The sequence below is a fragment of the Siphateles boraxobius genome, unplaced genomic scaffold (genome assembly GCF_051911475.1).
Source record: "Siphateles boraxobius isolate OS27281-9 unplaced genomic scaffold, OSU_SipBor_1 19, whole genome shotgun sequence".
NCBI lineage: Eukaryota > Metazoa > Chordata > Actinopteri > Cypriniformes > Leuciscidae > Siphateles > Siphateles boraxobius.
The window spans coordinates 1,432,501-1,450,588 of NW_027508799.1; the positions used below are offsets into that span (position 1 = coordinate 1,432,501).

The 18,088-nt window shown below is 46.6% G+C and overlaps 5 non-coding genes across 5 annotated transcripts; all 5 read left to right on the forward strand.

The window, feature by feature from the left end:
- Nucleotides 1-3,408: 3,408 nt before the first annotated feature.
- Nucleotides 3,409-3,480, forward strand: trnaq-cug (transfer RNA glutamine (anticodon CUG)). The gene has a single exon. It is a non-coding gene; the product is annotated as a tRNA-Gln (tRNA).
- A 653-nt stretch (nt 3,481-4,133) lies between these two features.
- On the forward strand, nt 4,134-4,205 carry trnaq-cug (transfer RNA glutamine (anticodon CUG)). The gene has a single exon. It is a non-coding gene; the product is annotated as a tRNA-Gln (tRNA).
- Nucleotides 4,206-11,458: 7,253 nt separating this feature from the next.
- Nucleotides 11,459-11,530, forward strand: trnap-agg (transfer RNA proline (anticodon AGG)). Its single transcript has one exon. It is a non-coding gene; the product is annotated as a tRNA-Pro (tRNA).
- Nucleotides 11,531-11,785: 255 nt separating this feature from the next.
- Nucleotides 11,786-11,858, forward strand: trnaf-gaa (transfer RNA phenylalanine (anticodon GAA)). The gene has a single exon. It is a non-coding gene; the product is annotated as a tRNA-Phe (tRNA).
- Nucleotides 11,859-15,200: 3,342 nt separating this feature from the next.
- trnap-agg (transfer RNA proline (anticodon AGG)) lies at nt 15,201-15,272 on the forward strand. The gene has a single exon. It is a non-coding gene; the product is annotated as a tRNA-Pro (tRNA).
- Nucleotides 15,273-18,088: the final 2,816 nt, after the last annotated feature.

The window sequence follows — 18,088 nt, forward strand, 5'->3', positions numbered from 1 at the left end:
AGGTCCTGGCTGAGGCCACTGCCTTTGTGAGGCAGAATGGAGGGAATCCTGGAGACCAGTTCCTGGTTCTGGCTCACTGCAAGATCCAGTTTGGGAAACACCCGGGTCAGAGGTTCCTGTGGCTGCTGGAGAACTCACTGGGGTATGCCTGCTATCTGGTCAGCAGCATTTTGGGGGAGGAGGAGAGGGACAACCCGCTGTCGGACAACAAACACCTGTTCCTCAGATACACCTCGCAGATCAGGGAGGTAGGCGAGGCTGTGGAGGTGTATCATATAAAACAGGCCATGCTGCAGGAGGCCCAGAGGACAGGAGACTCTGGATGTCTGATGGTGGAGTTTGGGGATTTTAAGGGTAGGTCAATGAATGAGGTGTATGAGGACCCAAGCAAGGAGGCCCAGGCTCTCATCACCTACCTGAAGAAGGCAAAGGCCAGGCCTAACACCAATATGGCCCTTTTCAAAGCATACGTGCTGAAGAGGCAGGCTCCAGCCCACGTGCCCACCACCACTGTGCCCACTGCATCTGTCCTCACTGCTGCTGTGCCCACTGCCACTGTGTCTGTTCCTCCTCCACCTACTGCCACTAAGAACAAGCCACTGCTGGCGACCAATGTGAAGGCCCTGTTGGCGCGGGGGATGCATTTATTTGCTTCACAGCTGGCACAAAAGATTTTGGCTCCAGCCAAACCCTGTAAGTGATTTGCAAGCTTTAAAATCATTACAGTATATATTATGCAGTATATATGTCTAACGAAAATACGTGTTCAACAGCTGCAGGACCACGTGTACATCCTGCGTCTGAGTCCGCAGCCCGGAGACAGCTCTTTACATGTGGTGAGTATCACTTAACGCATACAAGTGTGTTGGTGACATGTGCTTAGTGTTTTATGTTATTTTACAGACTCTGCTGCTACGGATTTTTTTGAGGAGGAAGATGACCTGGAGATGGCAACTGTAGCCTCGCAAGCTGAGGAACAACTTCCTCAAGGTATGTAAATCTTGAACAATATTTTACAAACAATTACAAATAAAACAAAACAGTATTTTTTAAATGACATATTATTTTATTTCACAACACAGAGGAATGGCACTTCTCAGGTGTCAATCTACATTCACTCTTTGAGTGAACATCCTCAAAGGAAAAAAGATAATTTAAAGGTGTATGTAAAAGGTTTTATTTCATTTTTTATCGTAATCACAGACTAAAGCTCATTCTTGTCATCTCACACTTCCCCCACTCCCCTTGGAATAAGTGGCTGTTGTAGTGTTTGGTCTGCTTCGCTTCACACTTGGCTGATCCCATCTTTTTTTCTTCTTGTATTTCTTCTAATGGTGCTTGGATGAAAAACAGGATGATTTTCACTGCTTCCTTCCATCTTTTCATCATCATGTCATCTCTCTACTAATCATACATGCTTTGCAGTAAACCTTGTAATCGCAGTAGCTGTCCAGCAGAGCTGAGAAAGTCATGCAGTGAAAGTCTAAAACAATAAGATAATTTTGTTGTGTTTTTTTTACGCTCCAGCCACTGCAGGCTCGAGAGGCCCTGCTCCTGCCCCGGCTCGTGCTACTGCCCCTGCTCCTGTCCCTTATCCTGCTCCTCCAGCATTGTGGACCCCTGGCCAGGTGTCCCAGTCGCCTGCAGAGCTTCCTGTCCACTGGAAAGAGCAACTCCCATCTTTCCAGCAAGGCCTTCAACCCCTGTCCCTCTGCACCAGGACCATCCTCACTACAGCCACCCACAGGACTGCAGCGCCCTGCCCAGCCTCCTCTGCAGGTTCCTCCTCTGCGCCCTGCCCAGCCTCCTCTGCAGTCTCCTCCTCTGCGCCCTGCCCAGCCTCCTCTGCAGTCTCCTCCTCTGCGCCCTGCCCAGCCTCCTCTGCAGTCTCCTCCTCTGCGCCCTGTTCAGCCTCCTCTGCAGTCTCCTCCACAGCCTTCTGTCCAGCCAAGTGCTGCCTCTGCTCCTGCAACATCAACTGGGTCCAGTGTTGCAGACCAGGCTCCTGTAAGTAAGCTTCTCATTATTCGTGTGCAGGTGCTGCAGCGTGATTTCCAATGACCACAAAAAAAGAGGCCGCATTTCCTCTGTGCTGGAAACTTTGCACTGGCTACCTTTTAATTGTAGATTTAATCAAAAAATTGCGCATTAAGCCATGCAAGCTGAAATGTTTGCGGCCCGGCAGCAGCAGGGAGGATGTATGTTTCGGCTCATTGGTATAGGGGTATGATTCTTGCTTAGGGTGCGAGAGGTCCCGGGTTCAAATCCCGGACGAGCCCATTATTAGGCTTTGCTTTTAATCTCTTCAGCCTGATTAGGGCAACCAGGATATTTATATCCCGGGTTTCGGCAGAGGAACCACGTCCGCCTCTTTTAGTCTACCTGATTCCACCTAGCCTCATCGCTATCTGCCTCTCAGACAGCCAGCTATCAGGAAGTGTTGGTTCCATGGTGTAATGGTTAGCACTTTGGGCTTTGAATCCAGCGATCCAAGTTCCAATCTCGGTAGAACCTTTTCAGGTTCTTTGCGGAAGGGTGGGAAAAAACAGAGGTGATGCGCAACTGCTGACGTGGCAGTGAAATTGGCACTCTCAAACAGAGTCGGAATTGGGGAAACATGGGCTTAAAAAGCAAAGGCTTCATCTGCTCCTTGCTATCGTGCTTTTGGACTCAATGACTTAAATCTCTGCTGCTCATGGGAAAAGTTGACACACGCCAAGGTTCCACGGTGTAATGGTTTGCACTCTGGGCTCTGAATCCAGCGATCCGAGTTCAAATCTCGGTGGGACCTGCTTTTGCCAGGAATGTGTGCAGTACCTCGTTCGAAAAAACTTTTTCGGCAGCACTGAGCCGAAAGAGCTCATCTAGGTAGTGCCCCTTGAAGGGGGGCGTAAAAAGGATGGACAGCACTGGAGAATGCAGGCATCGATCCCTCTACCTCTCGCATGCTAAGCGAGCGCTCTACCATTTGAGTTACTTCCCCTCGATGATGGAGAAGAGGTGTCCATCGCTCTCAAAGACAAAGACGAGGCGCGAGCCCTAGCACGTGTGCAGGTGCTGCAGCGTGATTTCCAATGACCACAAAAAAGAGGCCGCATTTCCTCTGTGCTGGCAACTTTGCACTGGCTACCTTTTAATTGTAGATTTAATCAAAAAATTGCGCTTTGACTCCAGCGATCCGAGTTCAAATCTCGGTGGAACCTTTTTAGGTTCTTTGTGGAAGGGAGGGAAAAAACAGAGGTGATGCGCAACTGCTGACGTGGCGGTGAAATTGGCACTCTCAAACCGAGTCGGAATCGGGGAAACATCGGCTTAAAAAGCAAAGGCTTCATTTGCTCCTTGCTATCGTGCTTCTGGACTCAATGACTTAAATCTCTGCTGCTCATGGGAAAAGTTGACACACGCCAAGGTTCCATGGTGTAATGGTTAGCAGTCTGGGCTCTGAATCCAGCGATCCGAGTTCAAATCTCGGTGGGACCTGCTTTTCCAGGAATGTGTGCAGTACCTCGTTCAAAAAAACTTTTTCGGCAGCACTGAGCCGCAAGAGCTCATCTAGGTAGTGCCCCTTGAAGGGGGGGCGTAAAAAGGATGGACAGCCCTGGAGAAAGCAGGCATCGATCCCACTACCTCTCGCATGCTAAGCAAGCGCTCTACCATTTGAGCTAATTCCCCTCCATGATGGAGAGAAGGTGTCCATCGCTCTCAAAGACAAAGACGAGGCGCGATCCCTAGCACGTGTGCAGGTGCTGCAGCGTGATTTCCAATGACCACAAAAAAACAGGACGCATTTCCTCTCTGCTGGCAACTTTGCACTGGCTACCTTTTAATTGTAGATTTAATCAAAAAATTGCGCTTTGAATCCAGCGATCCGAGTTCAAATCTCGGTGGAACCTTTTTAGGTTCTTTGCGGAAGGGAGGGAAAAAACAGAGGTGATGCGCAACTGCTGACGTGGCGGTGAAATTGGCACTCTCAAACCGAGTCGGAATTGGGGAAACATGGGCTTAAAAAGCAAAGGCTTCATCTGCTTCTTCCTATCGTGCTTCTGTACTCAATGACTTAAATCCTTGCTATCGTGCTTCTGGACTCAATGACTTAAATCCTCCTGCTCATGGGAAAAGTTGACACACGCCAAGGTTCCATGGTGTAATGGTTAGCACTCTGGGCTCTGAATCCAGCGATCCGAGTTCAAATCTCGGTGGGACCTGCTTTTGCCAGGAATGTGTGCAGTACCTCGTTTGAAAAAACTTTTTCGGCAGCACTGAGCCGCAAGAGCTCATCTAGGTAGTGCCCCTTGAAGGGGGGCGTAAAAAGGATGGACAGCACTGGAGAATGCAGGCATCGATCCCACTACCTCTCGCTTGCGCCTACTGCTTCCTACCGATTGAGCCAAAGTAAGCCCAAAGTAAGCCCACGTGAGCCAATCGTGTTTCTCTGCTGTGGCTTACTTTTGACCAATCGCGTTCTCTCCTGTGGCTTACTTTTGACCAATCGTGTTTCTCTCCTGTGGCTTACTTTTGACCAATCGCCTTTCTCTCCTGTGGCTTACTTTTGACCAATCGCGTTTCTCTCCTGTGGCTTACTTTTGACCAATCGGCGACCGCTATTATTAGGCAAGGCAAGGCAAGTTTATTTATATAGCACATTTCATACACAATGGTAATTCAAAGTGCTTTACATAGAAGAAATTAAAATAATCAAAAGAAATCAGAATAATTAAAACAGATTGGAACAAAAGATAAAATACAGAAATAATCAAATGAAATCAGAATAATTAAAACATAAAATAAAATACAGTGCAAACAGTCGGACGAACAGTGGCACAGTGCTCATTCAGTAAATGCACAGTTAAACAGATGTGTTTTGAGTCTGGATTTGAATGTGACTACTGTAGGAGCACATCTGATCTCTTCTGGAAGCTGGTTCCAGCTGCGGCTGGCATAGTAGCTAAAAGCAGACTCGCCATGCTTAGAGTGAACCCTTGGTATTTCTAGCCGATGTGATCCTAATGATCTGAGTGATCTGTTGGGTTTATATTCACTGAGCATATCCTAGGCCATTGAATGATTTATATACCAGTAATAATACTTTAAAATCAATCCTAAATGTAACTGGCAGCCAGTGTAAAGACCTGAGGACTGGTGTGATGTGTTCATATTTTCAGGTTCTGCTCAGAATCCTAGCAGCAGCGTTCTGTATGAGCTGCAACTGTCTTATGGTCTTTTTGGGAAGGCCAGTGAGAAGTCCATTACAATAATCCACCCTACTGGTGATGAAAGCATGCACAAGTTTTTCTAAGTCTTGACTGGAAACAAAGCATCTAATTCTTGCAATATTTTTCAGGTGATAATATGCTGATTTAGTTATTGCTTTGACATGACTACTGAAACTAAGGTCTGACTCTAGAGACACACCCAGATTCCTGACTTGATTTTTAGTTGTTTGACCCCTAGACTGAAGGTATGCGTTCACCTTGAGAACTTCATCTTTGTTTCCAAACGCAATGACTTCAGTTTTGTCTTTGTTTAACTGAAGAAAGTTTTGGCACATCCAATTGTTTACTTCATCAATGCATTGGCAAAGGGAGTCAATGGGGCTGTAATCGTTAGGCGATAGGGATAAGTAGAGCTGTGTGTCGTCTGCATAGCTATGGTAAGCCATTTGGTTCTTTCTCATTATTTGGTTCATTGGGAGCATGTACAGGTTGAATAGGAGTGGCGCAAGAATTGAGCCTTGAGGGACTCCGCATGTCATGGATGTCCACTCAGACTTATGGTCTCCTATACTCACATAATAACCTCTGCCTCCTAAGTATGACCTGAACCATTTTAGGACTATCCCAGAAAGCCCGACCCAGTTTTCCAGCCTGTCAAGAAGTATTTTGTGATCGACAGTGTCAAATGCAGCACTGAGGTCGAGTAGTACCAGCACTGATAATTTGCCTGTATCAGTATTTAAGCGAATATCATTTATTATCTTTATGAGCGCGGCCTCTGTACTGTGGTGCGGTCGGAAACCAGATTGAAAATGGTCAAAGTATCCATTCGAGCTTAAGAATTTGTTCAGCTGATTGAAGACAACTTTTTCAATGATCTTGCCTATGAAAGGAAGATTTGATATCGGTCTATAGTTGTTTAATATGGTCTTATCCAGATTGCTCTTTTTCAGGAGGGGCTTGACGACAGCAGTTTTCAGGGAGGTCGGAAAACTCCCAGAGAGAAGTGAGGCATTTACCACTTCCAGGAGATCTGCTTCTAAGCTGTGTAACACATTTTTGAAAAAAGATGTGGGAAGTGCGTCAAGGGCGCAGGTTGATGTTTTTAGTTGCTGTACGGTTTCTTCCAAAATTTTGCCATCAATTTCTTCGAAATCAGACATAGTGGCTACTTTCTCGTGCTGTTGTCTGATCTGCCTGACCCCAGCGCAACTCAAGGATGAGCTGATCACCTTTCTGATATTATTGATTTTCTCAGAGAAGAAAGAAGTAAACTCACTGCACTTTCTCACTGAGAGCATTTCACTGGGAATCTGGCTTGGGGGGGTTGTCAGTCTCTCTACAGTAGCAAAAAGAGTGCGCGTGTTGTTTATATTGCTGTTTATAATATTCGAGAAAAAGTCTGTCTAGCTTTGCTTAGTTCCTTATTGAAAGCATGGATGCTGTCTTTGTAGATGTTATAATGGACTACAAGTTTTGTCTTCCGCCACATGCGCTCTGCTTTTCTGCATTGTCTTTTCATATTTTGCACTGCTGTTGAGTTTCTCCAAGGTGCTTTTTGTCTGCCACTCTTCTTCCTGACTTTCACAGGAGCAATATCATCAATTACACTCTTAACTTTTGAGTTAACTTTCCCTGTGAAGATCAGGGAGGTAGGCGAGGCTGTGGAGGTGTGTCATATAAAACAGAACATGCTGCAGGAGGCCCAGAGGACAGGAGACTCTGGATGTCTGATGGTGGAGTTTGGGGATTTTAAGGGTAGGTCAATGAAGGAGGTGTATGAGGACCCAAGCAAGGAGGCCCAGGCTATTATCATCACCTACCTGAAGAAGGCAAAGGCCGGGCCTAACACCAATATGGCCCTTTTCAAAGCATACATGCTGAAGAGGCAGGCTCCAGCCCACGTGCCCGCGACCAATGTGAAGGCCCTGTTGGCGTGGGGGAAGCATTTATCTGCTTCACAGCTGGCACAAAATATTTTGTCTCCAGCCAAACCCTGTAAGTGATTTGCAAGCTTTAAAATCATTACAGTATATATTATGCAGTATATATGTCTAACGAAAATACGTGTTCAACAGCTGCAGGACCACGTGCCCACCACCACGTGCCCGCGACCAATGTGAAGGCCCTGTTGGCGTGGGGGAAGCATTTATCTGCTTCACAGCTGGCACAAAATATTTTGTCTCCAGCCAAACCCTGTAAGTGATTTGCAAGCTTTAAAATCATTACAGTATATATTATGCAGTATATATGTCTAACGAAAATACGTGTTCAACAGCTGCAGGACCACGTGTACCACCTGCGTCTGAGTCCGCAGCCCGGAGACAGCTCTTTACATGTGGTGAGTATCACTTAACGCATACAAGTGTGTTGGTGACATGTGCTTAGTGTTTTATGTTATTTTACAGACTCTGCTGCTACGGATTTTTTTGAGGAGGAAGATGACCTGGAGATGGCAACTGTAGCCTCGCAAGCTGAGGAACAACTTCCTCAAGGTATGTAAATCTTAAACAATATTTTACAAACAATTACAAATAAAACAAAACAGTATTTTTTAAATGACATATTATTTTATTTCACAACACAGAGGAATGGCACTTCTCAGGTGTCAATCTACATTCACTCTTTGAGTGAACATCCTCAAAGGAAAAAAGATAATTTAAAGGTGTATGTAAAAGGTTTTATTTAATTTTTTATCGTAATCACTGACTAAAGCTCATTCTTGTCATCTCACACTTCCCCCACTCCCCTTGGAATAAGTGGCTGTTGTAGTGTTTGGTCTGCTTCGCTTCACACTTGGCTGATCCCATCTTTTTTTCTTCTTGTATTTCTTCTAATGGTGCTTGGATGAAAAACAGGATGATTTTCACTGCTTCCTTCCATCTTTTAATCATCATGTCATCTCTCTACTAATCATACATGCTTTGCAGTAAACCTTGTAATCGCAGTAGCTGTCCAGCAGAGCTGAGAAAGTCATGCAGTGAAAGTCTAAAACAATAAGATAATTTTGTTGTGTTTTTTTACGCTCCAGCCACTGCAGGCTCGAGAGGCCCTGCTCCTGCCCCGGCTTGTGCTACTGCCCCTGCTCCTGCCCCTTGTCCTGCTCCTCCAGCAATGTGGACCCCTGGCCAGGTGTCCCAGTCGCCTGCAGAGCTTCCTGTCCACTGGAAAGAGCAACTCCCATCTTTCCAGCAAGGCCTTCAACCCCTGTCCCTCTGCACCAGGACCATCCTCACTACAGCCACCCACAGGACTGCAGCGCCCTGCCCAGCCTCCTCTGCAGTCTCCTCCTCTGCGCCCTGCCCAGCCTCCTCTGCAGTCTCCTCCTCTGCGCCCTGCCCAGCCTCCTCTGCAGTCTCCTCCTCTGCGCCCTGCCCAGCCTCCTCTGCAGTCTCCTCCTCTGCGCCCTGTTCAGCCTCCTCTGCAGTCTCCTCCACAGCCTTCTGTCCAGCCAAGTGCTGCCTCTGCTCCTGCAACATCAACTGGGTCCAGTGTTGCAGACCAGGCTCCTGTAAGTAAGCTTCTCATTATTCGTATGCAAGTGCTGCAGCGTGATTTCCAATGACCACAACAAAAGAGGCCGCATTTCCTCTGTGCTGGAAACTTTGCACTGGCTACCTTTTAATTGTAGATTTAATAAAAAAATTGCGCTTTAAGCCATGCAAGCTGGAATGTTTGCGGCTCGGCAGCAGCAGGGAGGATGTATGTTTCGGCTCATTGGTATAGGGGTATGATTCTCGGGCATTCTTAGGGTGCGAGAGGTCCCGGGTTCAAATCCTGGACGAGCACATTATTAGGCTTTGCTTTTAATCTCTTCAGCCTGATTAGGGCAACCAGGATATTTATATCCCGGGTTTCGGCAGAGGAACCACGTCCGCCTCTTTTAGTCTACCTGATTCCACCTAGCCTCATCGCTATCTGCCTCTCAGACAGCCAGCTATCAGGAAGTGTTGGTTCCATGGTGTAATGGTTAGCACTTTGGGCTTTGAATCCAGCGATCCAAGTTCCAATCTAGGTAGAACCTTTTTAGGTTCTTTGCGGAAGGGTGCGAAAAAGCAGAGGTGATGCGCAACTGCTGACGTGGCAGTGAAATTGGCAATCTCAAACAGAGTCGGAATTGGGGAAACATGGGCTTAAAAAGCAAAGGCTTCATTTGCTCCTTGCTATCGTGCTTTTGGACTCAATGACTTAAATCTCTGCTGCTCATGGGAAAAGTTGACACACGCCAAGGTTCCATGGTGTAATGGTTTGCACTCTTGGTTCTGAATCCAGCGATCCGAGTTCAAATCTCGGTGGGACCTGCTTTTGCCAGGAATGTGTGCAGTACCTCGTTCGAAAAAACTTTTTCGGCAGCACTGAGCCGCAAGAGCTCATCTAGGTAGTGCCTCTTGAAGGGGGGCGTAAAAAGGATGGACAGCACTGGAGAATGCAGGCATCGATCCCGCTACCTCTCGCATGCTAAGCGAGCGCTCTACCATTTGAGCTAATTCCCCTCGATGATGGAGAGGAGGTGTCCATCGCTCTCAAAGACAAAGACGAGGGCGCGATCACTGGCTACCTTTTAATTGTAGATCCGAGTTCAAATCTCGGTGGGACCTGCATTTGCCAGGAATGTGTGCAGTACCTCGTTCGAAAAAACATTTTCGGCAGCACTGAGCCGCAAGAGCTCATCTAGGTAGTGCCCCTTGAAGGGGGGCGTAAAAAGGATGGACAGCACTGGAGAATGCAGGCATCGATCCCACTACCTCTCGCTTGCGCCTACTGCTTCCTACCGATTGAGCCAAAGTAAGCCCAAAGTAAGCCCACGTGAGCCAATCGTGTTTCTCTGCTGTGGCTTACTTTTGACCAATCGCGTTCTCTCCTGTGGCTTACTTTTGACCAATCGTGTTTCTCTCCTGTGGCTTACTTTTGACCAATCGCCTTTCTCTCCTGTGGCTTACTTTTGACCAATCGCGTTTCTCTCCTGGGTCTGCTCCTGTGGCTTACTTTTGACCAATCGGCGACCGCGGTTATTATCGTCATCTTTGCAATCTTTGCAACAGGTAAGTTTATTCTTCACGACTGTATAATCGATCATTATTCATTCATAAACAGTGTTTGATTTTGGACAATTAAACATGCCAATAAAGCTAGCTAGCGTGTAATAGCACACGTTTTCTTCTGTACATGTGAACCTGCAACTTTACCATGATATACAGTAAAAAACATGCCACTACTGTCAAGATAATTAGCCGACCGCTAATTAAGCTATATCCTCCTTAAACCATTTTTTTGTTGTTGTTAATTTAGTATTTTTTGTGTCATTCATTACATTATTATATACATTACTCCAGCCCACGTGCCCACCACCACTGTGCCCACTGCATCTGTCCTCACTGATGCTGTGCCCACTGCCACTGTGTCTGTTCCTCCTCCACCTACTGCCACTAAGAACAGGCCACTGCTGGCGACCAATGTGTAGGCCCTGTTGGCGCGGGGGAAGCATTTATTTGCTTCACAGCTGGCACAAAAGATTTTGTCTCCAGCCAAACCCTGTAAGTGGGTAAGTTTTTTCTTTTTTCTCCAGCCACTGCAGGCTCGAGAGGCCCTGCTCCTGCCCCGGCTCGTGCTACTGCCCCTGCTCCTGCCCCTTATCCTGCTCCTCCAGCATTGTGGACCCCTGGCCAGGTGTCCCAGTCGCCTGCAGAGCTTCCTGTCCACTGGAAAGAGCAACTCCAATCTTTCCAGCAAGGCCTTCAACCCCTGTCCCTCTGCACCAGGACCATCCTCACTACAGCCACCCACAGGACTGCAGCGCCCTGCCCAGCCTCCTCTGCAGTCTCCTCCTCTGCGCCCTGCCCAGCCTCCTTTGCAGTCTCCTCCTCTGCGGCCTGCCCAGCCTCCTCTGCAGTCTCCTCCTCTGCGCCCTGCCCAGCCCCTCTGCAGTCTCCTCCTCTGCGCCCTGCTCAGCCTCCTCTGCAGTCTCCTCCACAGCCTTCTGTCCAGCCAAGTGCTGCCTCTGCTCCTGCAACATCAACTGGGTCCAGTGTTGCAGACCAGGCTCCTGTAAGTAAGCTTCTCATTATTCGTGTGCAGGTCCTGCAGCGTGATTTCCAATGACCACAAAAAAAGAGGCCGCATTTCCTGTGTGCTGGAAACTTTGCACTGGCTACCTTTTAATAGTAGATTTAATCAAAAAATTGCGCTTTAAGCCATGGAAGCTGAAATGTTTGCGGCCCGGCAGCAGCAGGGAGGATGTATGTTTTGGCTCGTTGGTCTAGGGGTATGATTCTCGCTTAGGGTGCGAGAGGTCCCGGGTTCAAATCCCAGACGAGCCCATTATTAGGCTTTGCTTTTAATCTCTTCAGCCTGATTAGGGCAACCAGGATATTTGTGAGAAATTGGGGATAAAATGTGCCAGAGAGAGGCCGGTTAGCTAAGTTGCTTAGAGCGTGGTGCTAGTAACGCCAAGGTCGCGGGTTTCATCCCCGTACGGGCCACTCATTTTCTCTCTGGGACCTTCGCTCTGCTCTTCTCGAAAATGACGGGCGGTCTCCCAGACATCCCTGCTGGCTAAACCATGCAAGTATCTGTCCGAAATGGCTCAGTTGGGAGAGCGTTAGACTGAAGATCTAAAGGTCCCTGGTTCAATACCGGGTTTCGGCAGAGGAACCACGTCCGCCTCTTTTAGTCTACCTGAGTCCACCTAGCCTCATCGCTATCTGCCTCTCAGACAGCCAGCTAGCAGAGTGTGTTGGTTTCATGGTGTAATGATTAGCACTCTGGGCTTTGAATCCAGAAATCTGAGTTCAAATCTCGGTGGAACCTTTTTAGGTTCTTTGCGGAAGGGAGGGAAAAAACAGAGGTGATGCGCAACTGCTGACGTGGCGGTGAAATTGGCACTCTCAAACCGAGTCGGAATTGGGGAAACATGGGCTTAAAAAGCAAAGGCTTCATTTGCTCCTTGCTATCGTGCTTCTGGACTCAATGACTTAAATCCTTGCTATCGTGCTTCTGGACTCAATGACTTAAATCTCTGCTGCTCATGGGAAAAGTTGACACACGCCAAGGTTCCATGGTGTAATGGTTAGCACTCTGGGCTCTGAATCCAGCGATCCGAGTTCAAATTTCGGTGGGACTTGCTTTTGCCAGGAATGTGTGCAGTACCTCGTTCGAAAAAACTTTTTCGGCAGCACTGAGCCGCAAGAGCTCATCTAGGTAGTGCCCCTTGAAGTGGGGCGTAAAAAGGATGGACAGCACTGGAGAATGCAGGCATCGATCCCACTACCTCTCGCTTGCGCCTACTGCTTCCTACCGATTGAGCCAAAGTAAGCCCAAAGTAAGCCCACGTGAGCCAATTGTGTTTCTCTGCTGTGGCTTACTTTTGACCAATCGCGTTCTCTCCTGTGGCTTACTTTTGACCAATCGTGTTTCTCTCCTGTGGCTTACTTTTGACCAATCGCCTTTCTCTCCTGTGGCTTACTTTTGACCAATCGCGTTTCTCTCCTGGCTCTGCTCCTGTGGCTTACTTTTGACCAATCGGCGACCGCTGTTATTATCGTCATCTTTGCAATCTTTGCAACAGGTAAGTCTATTCTTCACGACTCTATAATCGATCATTATTTATTCATAAACAGTGTTTGTTTTTAGACAATTAAACATGGCAATAAAGCCAGCTAGCGTGTAATAGCACACGTTTTCTTCTGTACATGTGAACCTGCAACTTTACCATGATATACAGTTAAAAACATGTCACTACTGTCAAGATAATTAGCCGACCGCTAATTAAGCTATATCCTCCTTAAACCATTTTTTTGTTGTTGTTAATTTAGTATTTTTTGTGTCATTCATTACATTATTTTGAGCACAAGAAGATTTTTACTAAAACCTTTTAAAAAAAAAGTTTAATTCATATATGTTATACTATACTATGTTATACACCAGTATAAATATTTATGTTATCTTTTTAAATACTATGTTATACATATTTAAAAAGACATGAATAGGCAAAAACAAGTGTTTTTTGTTTCAACAAATGATTCTCAACTATGTTATAAAAGATATACCAAAACGATTTGATATACCATTTTAAGTTTTAGATCTGTTTGATGATCATATTATTATGAATTGTCATAAACGCCTTTATGTTATATTTGGTGTTTCTTAGTAATCTCTGCCACAAAAGCTAAACAAAACAAAACGATTTAAGCATGGCATGATACCAGCAAGATTGTACCAAGAAGTGTTATTTATTTTCTTATTAATAAGTTCATCACACTATTTACAATTTGTACACAAGGCAATTCAAAGTGATTCACAGTTGTATAAAAAACAATAATGCTTATGCTCATAATAATAATAATAATATTCATTAATTATTATAATATTATAATAATTAATTACATAAAAAGAAATGCTGTAGTAAAATACTTTCAGTTGGAATATGACAGCTATGTAACATTCTGTTTATGCCTGTGTCCTTTCAGATTATGTATGCATACCCGGTTTTACGAAGAACCTCTGAGGGTCGACTCCTTATGGGGCCAACTGAGGAGGCCAATAGGAGGAAGATCGTGTTGGCAGGGAGGGCCAGGTGTAAGGAGGAGGTCCTGGCTGAGGCCACTGCCTTTGTGAGGCAGAATGGAGGGAATCCTGGAGACCAGTTATTGGTTCTGGCTCACTGCAAGATCCAGTTTGGGAAACACCAGGGTCAGATTTTCCTGTGGCTGCTGGAGAACTCACTGGGGTATGCCTGCTATCTGGTCAGCAGCATTTTGGGGGAGGAGGAGAGGGACAACCCGCTGTCGGACAACAAACACCTGTTCCTCAGATACACCTCGCAGATCAGGGAGGTAGGCGAGGCTGTGGAGGTGTATCATATAAAACAGGCCATGCTGCAGGAGGCCCAGAGGACAGGAGACTCTGGATGTCTGATGGTGGAGTTTGGGGATTGTAAGGGTAGGTCAATGAAGGAGGTGTATGAGGACCCAAGCAAGGAGGCCCAGGCTCTCATCACCTACCTGAAGAAGGCAAAGGCCAGGCCTAACACCAATATGGCCCTTTTCAAAGCATACGTGCTGAAGAGGCAGGCTCCAGCCCACGTGCCCACCACCACTGTGCCCACTGCATCTGTCCTCACTGCTGCTGTGCCCACTGCCACTGTGTCTGTTCCTCCTCCACCTACTGCCACTAAGAACAGGCCACTGCTGGCGACCAATGTGAAGGCCCTGTTGGCGCGGGGGAAGCATTTATTTGCTTCACAGCTGGCACAAAAGATTTTGTCTCCAGCCAAACCCTGTAAGTGGGTAAGTTTTTTTCTTTTTTCTCCAGCCACTGCAGGCTCGAGAGGCCCTGCTCCTGCCCCGGCTCGTACTACTGCCCCTGCTCCTGCCCCTTATCCTGCTCCTCCAGCATTGTGGACCCCTGGCCAGGTGTACCAGTCGCCTGCAGAGCTTCCTGTCCACTGGAAAGATTAACTCCCATCTTTCCAGCAAGGCCTTCAACCCCTGTCCCTCTGCACCAGGACCATCCTCACTACAGCCACCCACAGGACTGCAGCGCCCTGCCCAGCCTCCTCTGCAGTCTCCTACTCTGCGCCCTGCCCAGCCTCCTCTGCAGTCTCCTCCTCTGCGCCCTGCCCAGCCTCCTCTGCAGTCTCCTCCTGTGCCCTGCCCAGCCTCCTCTGCAGTCTCCTCCTCTGCGCCCTGCTCAGCCTCCTCTGCAGTCTCCTCCACAGCCTTCTGTCCAGCCAAGTGCTGCCTCTGCTCCTGCAACATCAACTGGGTCCAGTGTTGCAGACCAGGCTCCTGTAAGTAAGCTTCTCATTATTCGTGTGCAGGTCCTGCAGCGTGATTTCCAATGACCACAAAAAAAGAGGCCGCATTTCCTCTGTGCTGGAAACTTTGCACCGGCTACCTTTTAATTTTAGATTTAATCAAAAAATTGCGCTTTAAGCCATGGAAGCTGAAATGTTTCCGGCCCGGCAGCAGCAAGGAGGATGTAGGTTTCGGCTCGTTGGTCTAGGGGTATGATTCTCGCTTAGGGTGCGAGAGGTCCCGGGTTCAAATCCCGGACGAGCCCATTATTAGGCTTTGCTTTTAATTTCTTCAGCCTGATTAGGGCAACCAGGATATTTATATCCCGGGTTTCGGCAGAGGAACCACGTCCGCCTCTTTTAGTCTACCTGATTCCACCTAGCCTCATCGCTATCTGCCTCTCAGACAGCCAGCTGTCAGGAAGTGTTAGTTCCATGGTGTAATGGTTAGCACTTTGGGCTTTGAATCCAGCGATCCAAGTTCCAATCACGGTAGAACCTTTTCAGGTTCTTTGCGGAAGGGTGGGAAAAAACAGAGGTGATGCGCAACTGCTGACGTGGCAGTGAAATTGGCACTCTCAAACAGAGTCGGAATTGGGAAAACATGGGCTTAAAGAGCAAAGGCTTCATTTGCTCCTTGCTATCGTGCTTTTGGACTCAATGACTTAAATCTCTTCTGCTCATGGGAAAAGTTGACACACGCCAAGGTTCCACGGTGTAATGGTTAGCACTCTGGGCTCTGAATTCAGCGATCCGAGTTCAAATCTTGGTGGGACCTGCTTTTGCCAGGAATGTGTGCAGTACCTCGTTCGAAAAAACTTTTTCGGCAGCACTGAGCCGCAAGAGCTCATCTAGGTAGTGCCCCTTGAAGGGGGGCGTAAAAAGGATGGACAGCACTGGAGAATGCAGGCATCGATCCCACTACCTCTCGCTTGCGCCTACTGCTTCCTACCGATTGAGCCAAAGTAAGCCCAAAGTAAGCCCACGTGAGCCAATCGTGTTTCTCTGCTGTGGCTTACTTTTGACCAATCGCGTTCTCTCCTGTGGCTTACTTTTGACCAATCGTGTTTCTCTCATGTGGCTTACTTTTGACCAATCGCCTTTCTCTCCTGTGGCTTACTTTTGACCAATCGCGTTTCTCTCCTGGCTCTGCTCCTGTGGCTTACTTTTGACCAATCGGCGACCGCTATTATTAGGCAAGGCAAGGCAAGGCAAGTTTATTTATATAGCACATTTCCTACACAATGGTAATTCAAAGTGCTTTACATAGAAGAAATTAAAATAATCAAAAGAAATCAGAATAATTAAAACAGTTTGGAATAAAAGATAAAATACAGAAATAATCAAATGAAATCAGAATAATTAAAACATAAAATAAAATACAGTGCAAACAGTCGGACGAACAGTGGCACAGTGCTCATTCAGTAAATGCACAGTTAAACAGATGTGTTTTGAGTCTGGATTTGAATGTGACTACTGTAGGAGCACATCTGATCTCTTCTGGAAGCTGGTTCCAGCTGCGGCTGGCATAGTAGCTAAAAGCAGACTCGCCATGCTTAGAGTGAACCCTTGGTATTTCTAGCCGATGTGATCCTAATGATCTGAGTGATCTGTTGGGTTTATATTCACTGAGCATATCTGCAATGTATTGAGGTCCTAGGCCATTGAATGATTTATATACCAGTAATAATACTTTAAAATCAATCCTAAATGTAACTGGCAGCCAGTGTAAAGACCTGAGGACTGGTGTGATGTGTTCATATTTTCTGGTTCTGCTCAGAATCCTAGCAGCAGCGTTCTGTATGAGCTGCAACTGTCTTATGGTCTTTTTGGGAAGGCCATTGAGAAGTCCATTACAATAATCCACCCTACTGGTGATGAAAGCATGCACAAGTTTTTCTAAGTCTTGACTGGAAACAAAGCATCTAATTCTTGCAATATTTTTCAGGTGATAATATGCTGATTTAGTTATTGCTTTGACATGACTACTGAAACTAAGGTCTGACTCTAGAGACACACCCAGATTCCTGACTAAATTTTTAGTTGTTTGACCCCTAGACTGAAGGTATGCGTTCACCTTGAGAACTTCATCTTTGTTTCCAAACGCAATGACTTCAGTTTTGTCTTTGTTTAACTGAAGAAAGTTTTGGCACATCCAATTGTTTACTTCATCAATGCATTGGCAAAGGGAGTCAATGGGGCTGTAATCGTTAGGCGATAGGGATAAGTAGAGCTGTGTGTCGTCTGCATAGCTATGGTAAGCCATTTGGTTCTTTCTCATTATTTGGCTCATTGGGAGCATGTACAGGTTGAATAGGAGTGGCGCAAGAATTGAGCCTTGAGGGACTCCACATGTCATGGATGTCCACTCAGACTTATGGTCTCCTATACTCACATAATAACCTCTGCCTCCTAAGTATGACCTGAACCATTTTAGGACTATCCCAGAAAGCCCGACCCAGTTTTCCAGCCTGTCAAGAAGTATTTTGTGATCGACAGTGTCAAATGCAGCACTGAGGTCGAGTAGTACCAGCACTGATAATTTGCCTGTATCAGTATTTAAGCGAATATCATTTATTATCTTTATGAGCGCGGCCTCTGTACTGTGGTGCGGTCGGAAACCAGATTGAAAATGGTCAAAAAATGGTATCCATTCGAGCTTAAGAATTTGTTCAGCTGATTGAAGACAACTTTTTCAATGATCTTGCCTATGAAAGGAAGATTTGATATCGGTCTATAGTTGTTTAATATGGTCTTATCCAGATTGCTCTTTTTCAGGAGGGGCTTGACGACAGCAGTTTTCAGGGAGGTCGGAAAACTCCCAGAGAGAAGTGAGGCATTTACCACTTCCAGGAGATCTGCTTCTAAGCTGTGTAACACATTTTTGAAAAAAGATGTGGGAAGTGCGTCAAGGGCGCAGGTTGATGTTTTTAGTTGCTGTACGGTTTCTTCCAAAATTTTGCCATCAATTTCTTCGAAATCAGACATAGTGGCTACTTTCTCGTGCTGTTGTCTGATCTGCCTGACCCCAGCGCAACTCAAGGATGAGCTGATCACCTTTCTGATATTATTGATTTTCTCA